Source organism: Acipenser ruthenus, chromosome 49, assembly GCF_902713425.1.
Source record: "Acipenser ruthenus chromosome 49, fAciRut3.2 maternal haplotype, whole genome shotgun sequence".
Classification (NCBI taxonomy): Eukaryota; Metazoa; Chordata; class Actinopteri; order Acipenseriformes; family Acipenseridae; genus Acipenser; species Acipenser ruthenus.
The window spans coordinates 2,942,590-2,955,963 of NC_081237.1; the positions used below are offsets into that span (position 1 = coordinate 2,942,590).

The window sequence follows — 13,374 nt, forward strand, 5'->3', positions numbered from 1 at the left end:
GGTTGAATACTGAAGAGTCAGCAAGTCGAAACCGCTGATCACTGTGTGTTTTAATTTATTTATTGCATTTATTTATTTATTGCATTTATATAGCACTTTTTATACAAAAGTATCGCAAAGCTGTGTACAGTACACAGCAGAAAAAAGAACAAACCACAATACATTTGTATAGCATGTCACACATACAGTACAAATGCCATAATCAGACCATTTAAATAACATATTTAAATAACCGTATAAACATAATACAAAAGCAGCAATTTTAAAATTACATTAAAATCCACTAAGATAAGATAAAACAAAGGCATGCATAGTCTCTCGGCATCAGATACAGAAATAATTGGTCTAAGTTTGGCTATATTTCTCTTTGGCTAATAGTAAAAAGATACTTTAGTAACTTCCCTAAAATGAGAGATCAGGAGCAAAGATGACCCCCAAACTCTTAATTTCTAACCAGGGTCAGGGTTAGTTCAGGGATTATAAATCCCACCAGAGTATAGTGAGCGAGGTGTAGAAGCAGACCTCCATTTATTAGGAGTTTTCACGGCACCTTTTATTTGTACAGTGTTTTATATTGCTTTTTGTACACTGCGTTGTATATCCTCTGTGCACTACCATTGTTGATAGTGTCAAGTAAGCTGTTCAGTGTTGTTCTATGTTAATAAAACCTGTGCTCCTGCGAGCATATCAACTACAACCTCCGTCTCGGTCTCCTGCCTGTCACTCAGCAGCGAATACACAGACCCACACAGCAGACGCCTGTCACAGAGCTCTACAGTATATCTCAAACCTGAACGATGTTGTAAAGCCCGAGAGTATCTTCCTGAGTATTTTTGTAGGATCTCATTCTAGAACCTTGCCATCATTCAAATACAATGACAGAATGAATGGGCTTTCAACACTGTTACAAATGAAGTTGCTAAATAAAATATTAGGAAAATTAGATGAAGTAAAGTGTCCCTTTAATTGGTATTCATAAGGATCACCACTAGGGGGCATAGTATAACGGAAATGACTTTCAATGACTTGGAAAGGGATTCCAGTCTTACCAGTAGGTGACTATATAAGTGATAGAGCACAGCTGCTTGCTACAGGAGGGAACTTGATTTTTTTAACCCCCTAAAAGGAGCTGACAAAGTTAACCCCTAGCCAGTACTGAAACCGGAATCAGAGGACACTGTTTGAAACTAAGTGAGGTAGGAAACTTTTTTTTTTTTGCACACAGTGTAGACATGCCCCCTCACCCCCCCCCCCCCCATTTATATTGTAGTAACTAGTAGCAACATGAACATGTTTTAAATGATCAATACTTGAAGCCTGTCTCGTTTTCACCTCCAACCTCTTCAATGCTCTAGTGCAGGGGCCTCCAACCCTGGTACTGGAGAGCCCCAATCCTGCTGAAATGGAAACCAGAAGACCCAGTAGCTCTCCAGGGCCAGGGTTGGAGACTTCTGCTCTACTGGATTCAGAACTGGAGATGGGTTATAGACAAGAAACCTTGATATTTCCACCCCCCTGTCAAAACCTTACATCAAAATCAGCATTTACTGAACTGTAGAGAGAGTCAATGCTACTCTATATATATTGGTTACATTGGTTAATCTACTTTATACAACTGTAAAGGTTTATAACAGCTACAGATTAATTTAGCAGTTATGCATTTTACAGTACTGGCGATATAAAATGTGTTATTATTTATCTTGAACCAGAATAACTAATTCATCTATTGAACCAGCATGTGCAACTGAAAACTTGTTCAATAAGCTCTCTGACACTTCTAAATTTCCAAGCATGGATTTGAAAATCAGCAATCAAAATCCTGGAAGAAAATGTAAATCTGTACAAGGAACAGGTTAGAATGAGTTAAAATACCAGGGCCGGACACAGCAGAGACAGAAACCTCACCAACTTCATCTTCCATGATCTCTCCACCCCACGTCACCCCAAGGCACCATGGGTAACACCACCCCTCCCCCACTGCAGCTCATCTGCTAGTCAGGAAGTACCGCCTGCGGAGGGTCAAAGGTCAGACCAGTAAACTACTTCTGGAATTCTTGCCCAGCTGTAGATTAGGCAGAGAGATATTTCAGAATGACTTTTGTTGCTATCCTTAGGTGTATATATTACATTGCATAACAACTGCTTTTTTTTCACTGCAATTGAAAGAAACAATCCTTGAATTAAAAAAAAACAAACACTATAAATAGTTTAAAAACAGGGAAATAATGCTCTTAAAACTACAGATGTGTAATGCTTTTATTATTATTATTATTATTATTATTATTAGTAGTAGTAGTCGTAGTAGTAATAGTAGTATGTGTTACTTTATTAGCTTTATCAATAATAATAATAATAATAATAATAATAATAATAATAATAATAATAATAATAATAATAATAATAGTAGTAGTAAACACAGGAGTTGGACAAAAGTAGAAACACCATAAACCTGTGCTTGGAAGATCATGGGTCATTATAAGCCATTTATCAAAGTCTGTCTCAGCTGTCTTGCACATTGTAACTGAAACTGACTCACATCTGAGATGCAGCCTGAATATGACAGTCCACGCCAGATAAAACATACACTGATGAATATGACAGTCCACGTCAGATAAAACATACACTGATGAATATGACAGTCCACGTCAGATAAAACATACACTGATGAATATGACAGTCCACGTCAGATAAAACATACACTGATGAATATGACAGTCCACGTCAGATAAAACATACACTGATGAATATGACAGTCCACGTCAGATAAAACATACACTGATGAATATGACAGTCCACGTCAGATAAAACATACACTGATGAATATGACAGTCCACGTCAGATAAAACATACACTGATGAATATGACAGTCCACGTCAGATAAAACATACACTGATGAATATGACAGTCCACGTCAGATAAAACATACACTGATGAATATGACAGTCCACGTCAGATAAAACATACACTGATGAATATGACAGTCCACGTCAGATAAAACATACACTGATGAATATGACAGTCCACGTCAGATAAAACATACACTGATGAATATGACAGTCCACGTCAGATAAAACATACACTGATGAATATGACAGTCCACGTCAGATAAAACATACACTGATGAATATGACAGTCCACGTCAGATAAAACATACACTGATGAATATGACAGTCCACGTCAGATAAAACATACACTGATGAAGCCACAAGCTGTAACATGTTTGGTTGAGTGTTTTGAATTTATGGAAGAATATATCATACTACAGTATTTGCAAAACAAATGGAACCCGAAATGGCAGCATCTTCACACCCAAGTGTGTGCAAACTTGTTTTTTGTTCAACACCTGTGCATTATTTGCATTTCGGACCACACCGAGGGATGTTTTCATGTATTTGTTAACTATGTATCTGGATTTTATTAATAATAATAATGTGTAAAAAAAAAAAAAATACATTGCTGGGTAACAGAAACACTGCTAGACTTGTCTTGATCTGTGCAGTTTTACTAAAGCTATCTATAGCTAGAGAATGAGGAAAAAGTAATTTGATTTACATTAAGATATACTGTACAGGCAGTGCTGTTAATTTGAGTTTCTGATTCTTCAACATAGACATTGCAGATGAAACAATAAATAAAATAAATACAAATATATTATTATGTATAACGTATCAGTTTTTAAGTTGAATTACTCTTAACATTTCCAAAGTGCAATAGCGAACAGAACACACTATTTGAACAGCAATGTGTGTTTGTTTGTTTGTTTGTTTGTGTGTGTGAGAGAGAGACTCGGACGACTTCGAACAGATAAACTGCAAAAACGCTTGTGAAAGAAGCAGGGACAGTCTTCAAAGAGCTGCGTGGTTGTAAAAAGAAAGCACTGAAAAGCACCGTGTCTGTTGTTGAATTGATCATAGGGAAGCCCGTGGTCCTTTTGCAGACGGTCCCTGTGCGGGGGGAGGTGAGCTCCCGAGCTCTGCCCCTGAATCAGGGGATAGGAATTTGCATCTGATCAGTTTTGTCAACCAATGATTTGTCAACTGGCCAGTAAGCACGCCTTAGATCAAACTAGGATACAATGTTCGTTCCATGTCAGACCAGACATTAAACCCGGATTAGGTATTCCGGATGAAATAAAAGTAACATGAATTAATTAATTATTATTAATAATAATAATACACATTATAACAATATAATGATAATAAAAAATCAAACTTTTTTTTTTTATTTCTATGGAAGGTAGGGATGTCCCTACACGTTCCCAAGAGTTTACGAAAACAAAACGGAAGCTGACTTTAGGTAAGTTTATTATTTTTTCCGTTTTGAAATCATTTTGCAAAATGATAAGGCTTTTAATATTGGTGGCGAGCTTTCATTGCCGTGGAGTGTTGAATCCGTAAACAATTAACTACAAAGTTGTTTTTGTTTTTATATAAAAATATTTGAGTGTGTTTACTGTATTTCTACGCATTCACATGTAAAAACAAACATTAAAAAACAGCACATGGGTATGTGTTGCGAGCGCGTGCCGCTCACGATTCGATATGTTATTATTGTGTCCTCTAGCTATCCTTAGTTACATTCCTGTCATCTGCTTAATTAATAAAATTAAACACAAAAGTAATGCTTTCTGAAGCGGTGACTTCAGATACCTTTTTGATTTGGTTTTTAGTTGATTGTGCATTTTGAAAGATTATGCGTGGTCAGCATTAAATGCATTACGTTGTTCAAAGTGTTTATGGAAAATGTGACTGGAAAAAAAACAACTATATTTTTTTGCAAAACAAGGCAGAAACAGACCCAGTGTCAACAATTTGAAATAAAAAAACCGAATCAATCTCGGACGACTTTTTGTTTAGAAAATGCATTTTTAAGCGATTGTAATTTGCTAGCAATATAAACATGGTAGCCTTCGTTAGACCTGCCTGTGTACGAAAGTAACTGTATGTTTCTGTGTGACTCTTTTATTTTTTAAATGTTTCATTCAGCGTGAGCAGCCCTTTTCTTCGTTCGTAGCTACTGAAGCAGCTGGAATACATTGTTGACAATGGCCGTACGAGGAACATTTAAATAAACACATTCTTATTATGTGTACATTTGCTTCAGTTTAAAGTGTTCTATTTGATTATATATTCAGATTTTGCACTGTGGCAAATTATATATTGTAGGTGTTTTATTTTAAAAGTGTAATTCTACCTGTTGAAAGAGCGACGGTTTATGCAGCCTGTTTGGGTGAATGATCGTTGAAATTTGTTCCCGGTTTCTGTTATAGATTACTCTGAGGTAGTGTAAACATAAGCCAAGCTTAATTTACTATTGCTTTTGTAATCGTATTATTATTAGATTGTCTGTGATGTTTGTTTTGAATTAATCCTAATTTGAAGTAATAATAAACAGGCATATATCACAATACAGAAGCAGGACGATCCTCCATTGTGAAATTCACGACTGTAAACATTTTCGCTCTACTTCCAAATTACATTCCTTTTTAATTTAAGATGTCTGAAATCGTGACGTAATGATATACTTTTACACCTAAAAGTAATTTTATATTTTAGTAATAATAATAAAAGTTTTCCTATAGTATAAGGTTCTAATTACAACCGAAAATGTAAAAGCTTAGGCCTGGGCTTTTTTTGTTTGTTTTAGTTCAGCTGCAAGGCAGCTGAAACTAATTTTGTTAGTATTTGGTGTTTCTACCTATTTCCTCACAATAAACACTATTTAGAGGTTTAAATGTGTAGAAGATGTTAGTGTTTAGTTAGTATTTCTTTAAAATGAAAAATAGCTGCCAACTGTAGCCATAGTCGTCTATACACGGCCGCATACACGTTTGTTCTTCTGTACAAAAATTAAATAGAATTTCACAGAAACATCTTGTTAAAAGTACAGTATAATTATTTAGAATTATTTCTATAACACACAGTTCATGGCATCTGAGATAAACAAACATTTGCTTGCTTGAATATAAAATACAGCGTTCAGATACAACACCATTGTGTCAGTTTCACGTTTTGACTACATGACTGCTTATTCTGTGAATCACAATTGTACTGCAACACATCTGTCCTGTATCTGCGATTGAAATTAGAATGTAAACGCTAGAATCGGACCCTGTGAAACTGAATCTACTATTTATCCTATATTTGGATACAAGGTTTCAGTTTTATTATTTCTCAGCTATTCCAAATTTAAATCCAGTTGGGACTTGCCAGTATTAAACAGATGGGCATGTAAAGGGGGGGATTGTTTTACATTTTAAAATGTATTTCTAGTAAAAAAAAACAAACAAAAAAAAAAAGTCAGATCTTGGGTGAACATGGATAACCCTGAAGATGCAATCAGGAGGAGGAAATTGATGGACTATTGATTGTCAATAAAATAATCAATGCACGCGAGATCAATACAGCAGCTGTCAGCAGAAAAGGAATAACAACATGGATTCATCAGTTTTCCTTTACACAAACTATGTTTCTCCAAATTACATTTTAAGTGGCTTTCAAAGGCGTAGCCGAGGGTCACCCTGCATCAGCGGTCTTTGTGTGATAGAAGGGGTGTTGTGAGAACAGGAAAGGGGTCATTCATTCAGTGCCTGGAATCCTCTGCAGACACGTGCTGGAGCTCAGTTCATTTCATGTCTACAATAGAGCCTTTCCAGGAATTTGTTACAGAGGATCAGTGCTCAGTATGAGTCTATGGCAAGCCCAGATCAATGATAATGCTTTTCTTATTTTTAAAATGTTTACAATGTGTTACACAGTATAGATTGTTATACTGATCCAAAACAAATGGCATTGTAACCATTTGCAAAACCTAGTAGTGTGTCTCCACTGAAAAATAGGCATGCTTGTATGAACGCGCAGCCTGTGTTTTAACACTCATTTTACCAGGGTATTGCTGAGCTCCTGGTAAAACCAGCTCTTTGTTTTTGCTATTTTTGCAATGTTAAAAGGGTTTGTAGTGGCTTCTAAATAGACAATTATCATATTCACTATTGAGTATTTTCCACAATGTTGTGAGCCAGTCATAAAAGTCATTTGGACAAACATTCTGAAGTCTTAATCGATATGTTCTTTCAAACAAATGGTTGTTGTCATTTTTTTTTTTTTTAAAAAACACTCTGTTTGTCTTATTGATTACAAGCACATCTCTTCATCTTAAATGTCAAAAAGGTGTTCTGTTGTGAAACGTGTTTAGGATATTCTACACAACACCACTAACATGCAGCTTCATTTGAACTTGCATTTATTGAGTGTAGCTGTGGTGCATTTATAAATACTAGAATAAACCTTTTAACATTCAGAGACAGTCTTTCTTCAGTTGGTCTGTGATACATTTTTGTAGATCAGAGATCTTTTATTTCTTTGTTGTGTTGACTGCAATTTAAGACCTTGAAAAAGACTTCACGAAATCTGTCATTGAATGTTAGTGTTTACGATCAATGTGTTTTATAGGGTCGTGGCTGTTTCATTTCCTAAGCGTTTAAGTATTAAATATATGTAATCGAATCGATCACTTTTCATAATTGCAGCATATATTTGTGTCTAACACTATGTGTACAGCATTTAAATACATTTGCCATGCACACATGTGTTTCTTTCAAAACTGCACATTAGAGACGTGCGTGGCTAATGGAAGTGCAAATTGGGTTATGGAACTACTTTATTACCTACAATTACTTTAATTGTACAGGGGAAATACTTGAATGTGAAATAATTTGGCTTGCACTATACACTACTGTGTAAACACAGAGGCTAACACTTAGACCTGATTATTTTTGACAACGCTTTAGGCAAAATTCCAAATCTTTAGCACTTGAGTACCGTTTACACATTTACAATCTAAGCTGCTAACAACCCTATTTCTAATACAGCTTTAGTCTAGAGGGAGTGTGCTGCATTCTCCCGTGTGTCGTTCTGGGAAGACTGTCCAAAGAAGAGCAACCAGACTGACCGAAAACACTTGGACCCTTTTAAGAACCGGACGAGTGCTGATGGGCCTTATGTTTAACTTTGCAAACAGAACGGGCTCGCTACTACAGTGAAAACCTCTTCAGGTCATCATGTCTGTATGCTTTCATTTCAATCACATCCAGCCATTGATTCAATGAATCAATTCCATTATACAGTGATTCTATAAAGCACTTTTCTGTACCTGCATCAGCAGTATGTCAAATGACCTGCAAAGTGTAACTTGGATGCAAAACATAATGCACTCTCCTTATATTCCCAGGTGGGGAATATACAGATAACATTTTACATGCAGATCTTTTGTGTACATTCTTTTTAAAATCATATAGGGTGCTCCCTTAAACTAATGGCAATCCATAACTGGGCAATACATATACTTAATTATATACATATCCAATTGAGACGAAACTTGGTGAGGACATTCTTTAGCACATGGTTACGGAGAGTATCAGAAAAACCTGTTTGTAATACAAATATTAGAATAACAAATGTGTGCATGAAAATCTATTTGGGTATGTCCTAAAGGGATGGGCGGTTACATCAGACCTACATATTTTATTTTGGACTAGAAACGGTAAGGGATGTAGGCCTACTTGTTTATATAAACTGGGGTCCTCGCTGTATTGCTAAAGAGGCTTTCAAATTGCCTGAATGGAATAGGCAGTAGAGTCACATTCATCTGTATATGAAGTCGAACTCTATTTTTAAATATCAATGTGTTTTTAATTCCCATCGAATTTTCGCCAAATAATGTTTGTATGTGTAAAGAATCTAAAAAAAAAAAAATTGATTTTTGGCCGCCACTTGTGGGCACAATTCCTATCATATTGCCCTTTCCTGTAACTTACTGCTTGTGGAACCTAAGCTTCCTATTCAGCCACTCCTGTACGCTCTCTTTAAGCAGCTCATGCTGGAGTACTGGAGGTCCACAAGTGCCAGGTCACCTTCCACCACACAGGTAACCATGCCAGGCAGAAGAAGGTGCTTGTCCTTTTTTCTCAGACTGCTGTTTGTACAGAAGAACAAATGGGCAAAAACAACTGACCATCTGCAGCCCCGCTGAGATTCTGACTGTGGGTTCAAATACTGCTGCTGTCCTAAAACTACCCCCCCTCATTTATATTGTACCTATTCATCTTAAGTGAAAATAAAACCTCACCTGGGGAAAACACCTGCTGGGTAAATACAGTCAAAAGACAGCAGTTTGGGTCATTAAAAAAAGTATCAAAAACATATCAAAAATTACCATTCGTGTCACAAAATGTATAAATGACGGTTTGAAACAGATATCCGCGCATGACTGTAATAAACTAGGGATACAAAGGTTACAATTTGTTCAAACTGAAACTCCATTTACATAAAATTCCAAACCGAATGATACCGACAAAAGATAAAACCCAAAGATTGTGAAACTGGAGTAAGCAGTAAACTGGGCGAGGCTGCAAAACAAGCGAAAGAGACCGTGCATGGAGCAGCTTGATTGTAATTTGAGGAAGGCTGTGCTTGTGAAAGCGCCTCGATCTCAAAGGGGCGTTCCAACCGGGAGTTCTAGCTTTAGTTTTTTGCTGACCTAAATCTAGGTGACATTTTAAATTTAGAAGTGTTTCCTCATCAGAAACAATTTAAAATGCTGCCAAACAACTCTGTCACTTTGAAGCTTGCATGCTGAATAAATCATTTCAATTTCAAAAACCACGAGCTGCAGTTCTACTCAGACGTGATTTGCATGTGATTCAACCCATTACAAAGGACCGCGTTGACAATGGGGATACCAGCAAAATGATAAATACAACAGTTGAATGTCTCTTAATACATTATTTAGTTCTTTCTACGTTGTGTCTAATTGTAGAGTGTATCAGTTTGATTGATGCAATAACACTGTATCCAGCTGATTTGTCACATGACATGTGTAATAATGGAATGTCCAATTACCTTGGCTGCAGGGCCAGCACGAGGATTTTTGCCACCCTAGGCAAACACAATTTTGCCACCCTCCCTTTTCACTCTTTTTTAAAAAATATGTATAAACACATTATTGTACACCAGATTATGTTTTTTTTTTTTTTTTTTTACATCGTCACAAAACTATATACAGTCATCACTCTGGTTACAAACAGTAGTGACATCTACTGTCAGCTCTACAGTGTCAATATTTATGATCAATGGATTCTACCACCATGCATGAGCTTAGAGTTATAAATATCAATTGATACAGGATACGCAGGTTACTTCAAACACATCGTATTTTCATTGTACCTTTATTTGTTCAGTATCGTATTGCGTTCCTTAACTACTAATGTGTAGGTTAGTGATCGTATACTCGTGCACAGAATATCCTCCGGTACTTTTTTCTGTAGGCAGATCCTTGATCATAGAATTAAAGAATCTTTGCTGATGTGTTATGAAAATGCTTTAATGGCACACAACCGCTCTAATTTCAGTGGCACCGATGAGGCGATCCCTTTTCCTTGTTGTGTCAAGGCAGTAATAAGCTGTGCAGAAATCAAATGTTTTTTTCTGCGCCTTCAAGCAGTGTTGCCATGTGGCGGAGTGTCCCGCCCCTATTTATTATTATTTGTATTTTTGTTTGCGGCGCGGGTAAAAGCGCCGCGTCTTTTATTGTTATATTTAAAAACCTCGTGAGGATGCATGGCTGATCAGCTACTGATTATTTAACTAGCTGACAGTCATGCATCCTTACCAAACGCGTGCAGACTCTGGCCGGGGGATAATAAGATAATTACCAACTAGTTAAATCCCTCGGCCAGAGTATATAAACCAGCAGCACTATGCACTCGGGGGGTGGAGTGTTCGAGAGTGGAGAACGGGAGAGAGAGAGGAAGAAAACAATTGCTAAAACGTGCTGGAGTATCCAGCACGAAACTTACTTGTTTGTTTATTCGTTCGGCCCTCGTGCCCTTTTGTTTGGTGTTCTGTTAAATCTTTTGTTTTTGTTTTGTTTATTAAATACGCTGAGTGCACCAGCACTCAGCTTCAACCGCCCATCCACTGTTTTGGTTTGAGTTACTTCCTGGTCCGTGACGTCATCCACATCACCACTGCGAGCCAGACTGCCACATATGGTGTCCTGCGTGGGACAAACAACGCCTCCAACAGCCGGACCAGGAACAGCAAAGGAAGGTTTTTTCGTGTTCGTTTTTTCAAATAGTGTTTTTTGTGTTTGAAAAAAAAAAAAAAAAAAAAAAATGGATGAAGTGGACGCCTATATGGAGAGGTGGCATGCGCATCAGAGGGAGTTGAAGGAAGGAGGGGCTACATGGTGCCTCGCCTGCCTGGAGTATGGGCACCTCCCTGAGGTGTGCCCATATGAAGACCCCCTCTTTGTGCAGGCCTTTGATCGAGGTGAGGTGGAGACTGCGGAGGAGTGGATCCACCTGAAGGCCATACCATCGCCGCAGGTGGATCAGGAAACCTGCCTCACCTGCCTCAAAGGGGAGGAGTGGTGCTTTGCCGTCGGCAAGGTCGGGCACAAAGCACCCGACCAACCCCCTCCATGGCAGGAGGTGGAACTGCTGGTCCCGAAGAAGGGAAGGAGGGGCGGTGCTAAGAAGGCAAAGAAGCCCGCACGTCCTGCGGCTGAGTGGGAGGAGCCCGAACGTCCTGCGCCTGAGTGGGAGGAGCCCGAACGTCCTAAGCCCAAGAGGGGGGAGTCGGTGCATCCACAGCCCAAAAGGGAGGAGTCGGTGCGTCCACAGCCCAAAAGGGAGGAGTCGGTGTGTCCACGGCCCGAAGAGAGGGAAGTCGGGGCTTCCACAGCCCTAGGACCCAAGCTGCAGTCCCAAGAGCCAGAAGGGGAGGAGTTACAGGCTCAACCCCCTGAATTTTTCTGGGGGGGAGAAGGGCAGGATGCTGGTGTTCCCCAGCAGCCTCTATTTATGCTGCTGAAGGGAGCACGGCACACACCAGCCCAGCCGCCACAGCAGAGGGAGCCAGCACCGCCACAGCCTCCCTCTGAGTGGCCAGCATCCGCCCCATCGCCTCTGCCTCCACCACCACCAGGAGCAGAGCAGCAGGAGCTGCCTCTGTCTCCACCACCACCAGGAGCAGAGCAGCAGGAGCTGCTTCTGTCTCCACCATCACCAGGAGCAGAGCAGCAAGAGCTGCCTCTGCCTCCGCCACCTCCACCAGCAGAGGGTGAATGCCTGCTGGTTCCGCCTCCACCGTCGTGGGAGGACTGCTTGCCCCTCCCACCTCCACCAGCAGAGGGTGAATGCCTGCTGGTTCTGCCTCAACCGCCGTGGGAGGACTGCTTGCCCCTCCCACCTCCACCAGCAGAGGGTGAATGCCTGCTGGTTCCGCCTCCACCGTCGTGGGAGGACTGCTTGCCCCTCCCACCTCCACCAGCAGAGGATGAATGCCTGCTGGTTCTGCCTCAACCGTCGTGGGAGGACTGCTTGCCCCTCCCACCTCCACCAGCAGAGGATGAATACCTGCTGGTTCCGCCTCAGCCGCCGTGGGAGGACTGCTTGCCACTCCCAGCTCCACCAGCAGAGGGTGAATACCTGCTGGTTCCGTCTCAGCCGCTGTGGGAGGACTGCTTTCCCCTCCCACCTCCACCAGCAGAGGGTGAATACCTGCTGGTTCCACATCCACCGTCATGGGAAGGACTGCTCCTGCCCTGCCTCGCACCACCCAGGGATGCCTGCCTCGCATCGCCTGGGGCTGCCTGTTCCACATCGCCTGGGGTCGCCAGGGATCCTGCTTCGCCTGGGGTCGCCAGGGATCCTGCTTCGCCTGGGGTCGCCAGGGATCCTGCTTTGCCTGGGGTCGCCAGGGATCCTGCTTCGCCTGGGGTCACTACACTGTGGTCGGAGCCCCACGGAGGGGAGCTGCCGGCCATGAAGAAAGGGGGGGAGGTCAGGAGGCCAGCTTCCCCAGCCGCACTTTCGCGGCCGGAGAGCATGTGGTCAGAGCCCCACGGAGGGGAACTGCTGGCCGTGAAGAGGAGGGGGGAGGTCAGGAGACCAGCTCCCCCAGCCGCACTTTCGCGGCAGGAAATACTGTGGCTGGAGCCCCATGAAGGGCAGCTGCCAGCCATGAAGAAGGGGGGGGAGGTCAGGAGACCAGCTTCCCCCGCAGCAATTTCGCTGCAGGAGAAAGGGTGGCCAGAGCCCCACGGAGGGGAGCTGTCGGCCATGAAGAAGGGGGGGCAGGTCTGGAGACCACCCCCAAAATTTTTTTGGCCAGAGGAGCCGGCCGGTGCGCGGGCCATTGGAACGCTACGGCTGTTTGGGTGGGAGGAGGACATCCCACCGTGGCCGCCACCTTTGGTCCGCTGCTGCCCCTGTTCCTGCGCCGGGACTGCTAACCGGGACTTTGGGGACTAAGGGGGGAGGTGGCCGAAAAGGCCATGTGTGCTGCGCACAAGGGGGGGCATGTGTGGCGG

The 13,374-nt window shown here is 41.3% G+C and overlaps 1 protein-coding gene across 1 annotated transcript in view; it reads left to right on the plus strand.

Moving 5' to 3' along the window:
* The first annotated feature begins 4,027 nt into the window (after nucleotides 1-4,027).
* The window catches only part of LOC117428844 (AT-rich interactive domain-containing protein 3A-like), a 44,856-nt gene continuing 35,509 nt past the window's right edge, over nucleotides 4,028-13,374 (plus strand). The window contains exons 1-2 of the mRNA XM_034911977.2: nucleotides 4,028-4,136; nucleotides 4,237-4,296. The gene's annotated coding sequence lies outside the window, so the exon portion shown is untranslated. The remainder of the gene's footprint in view (nucleotides 4,137-4,236; nucleotides 4,297-13,374) is intronic.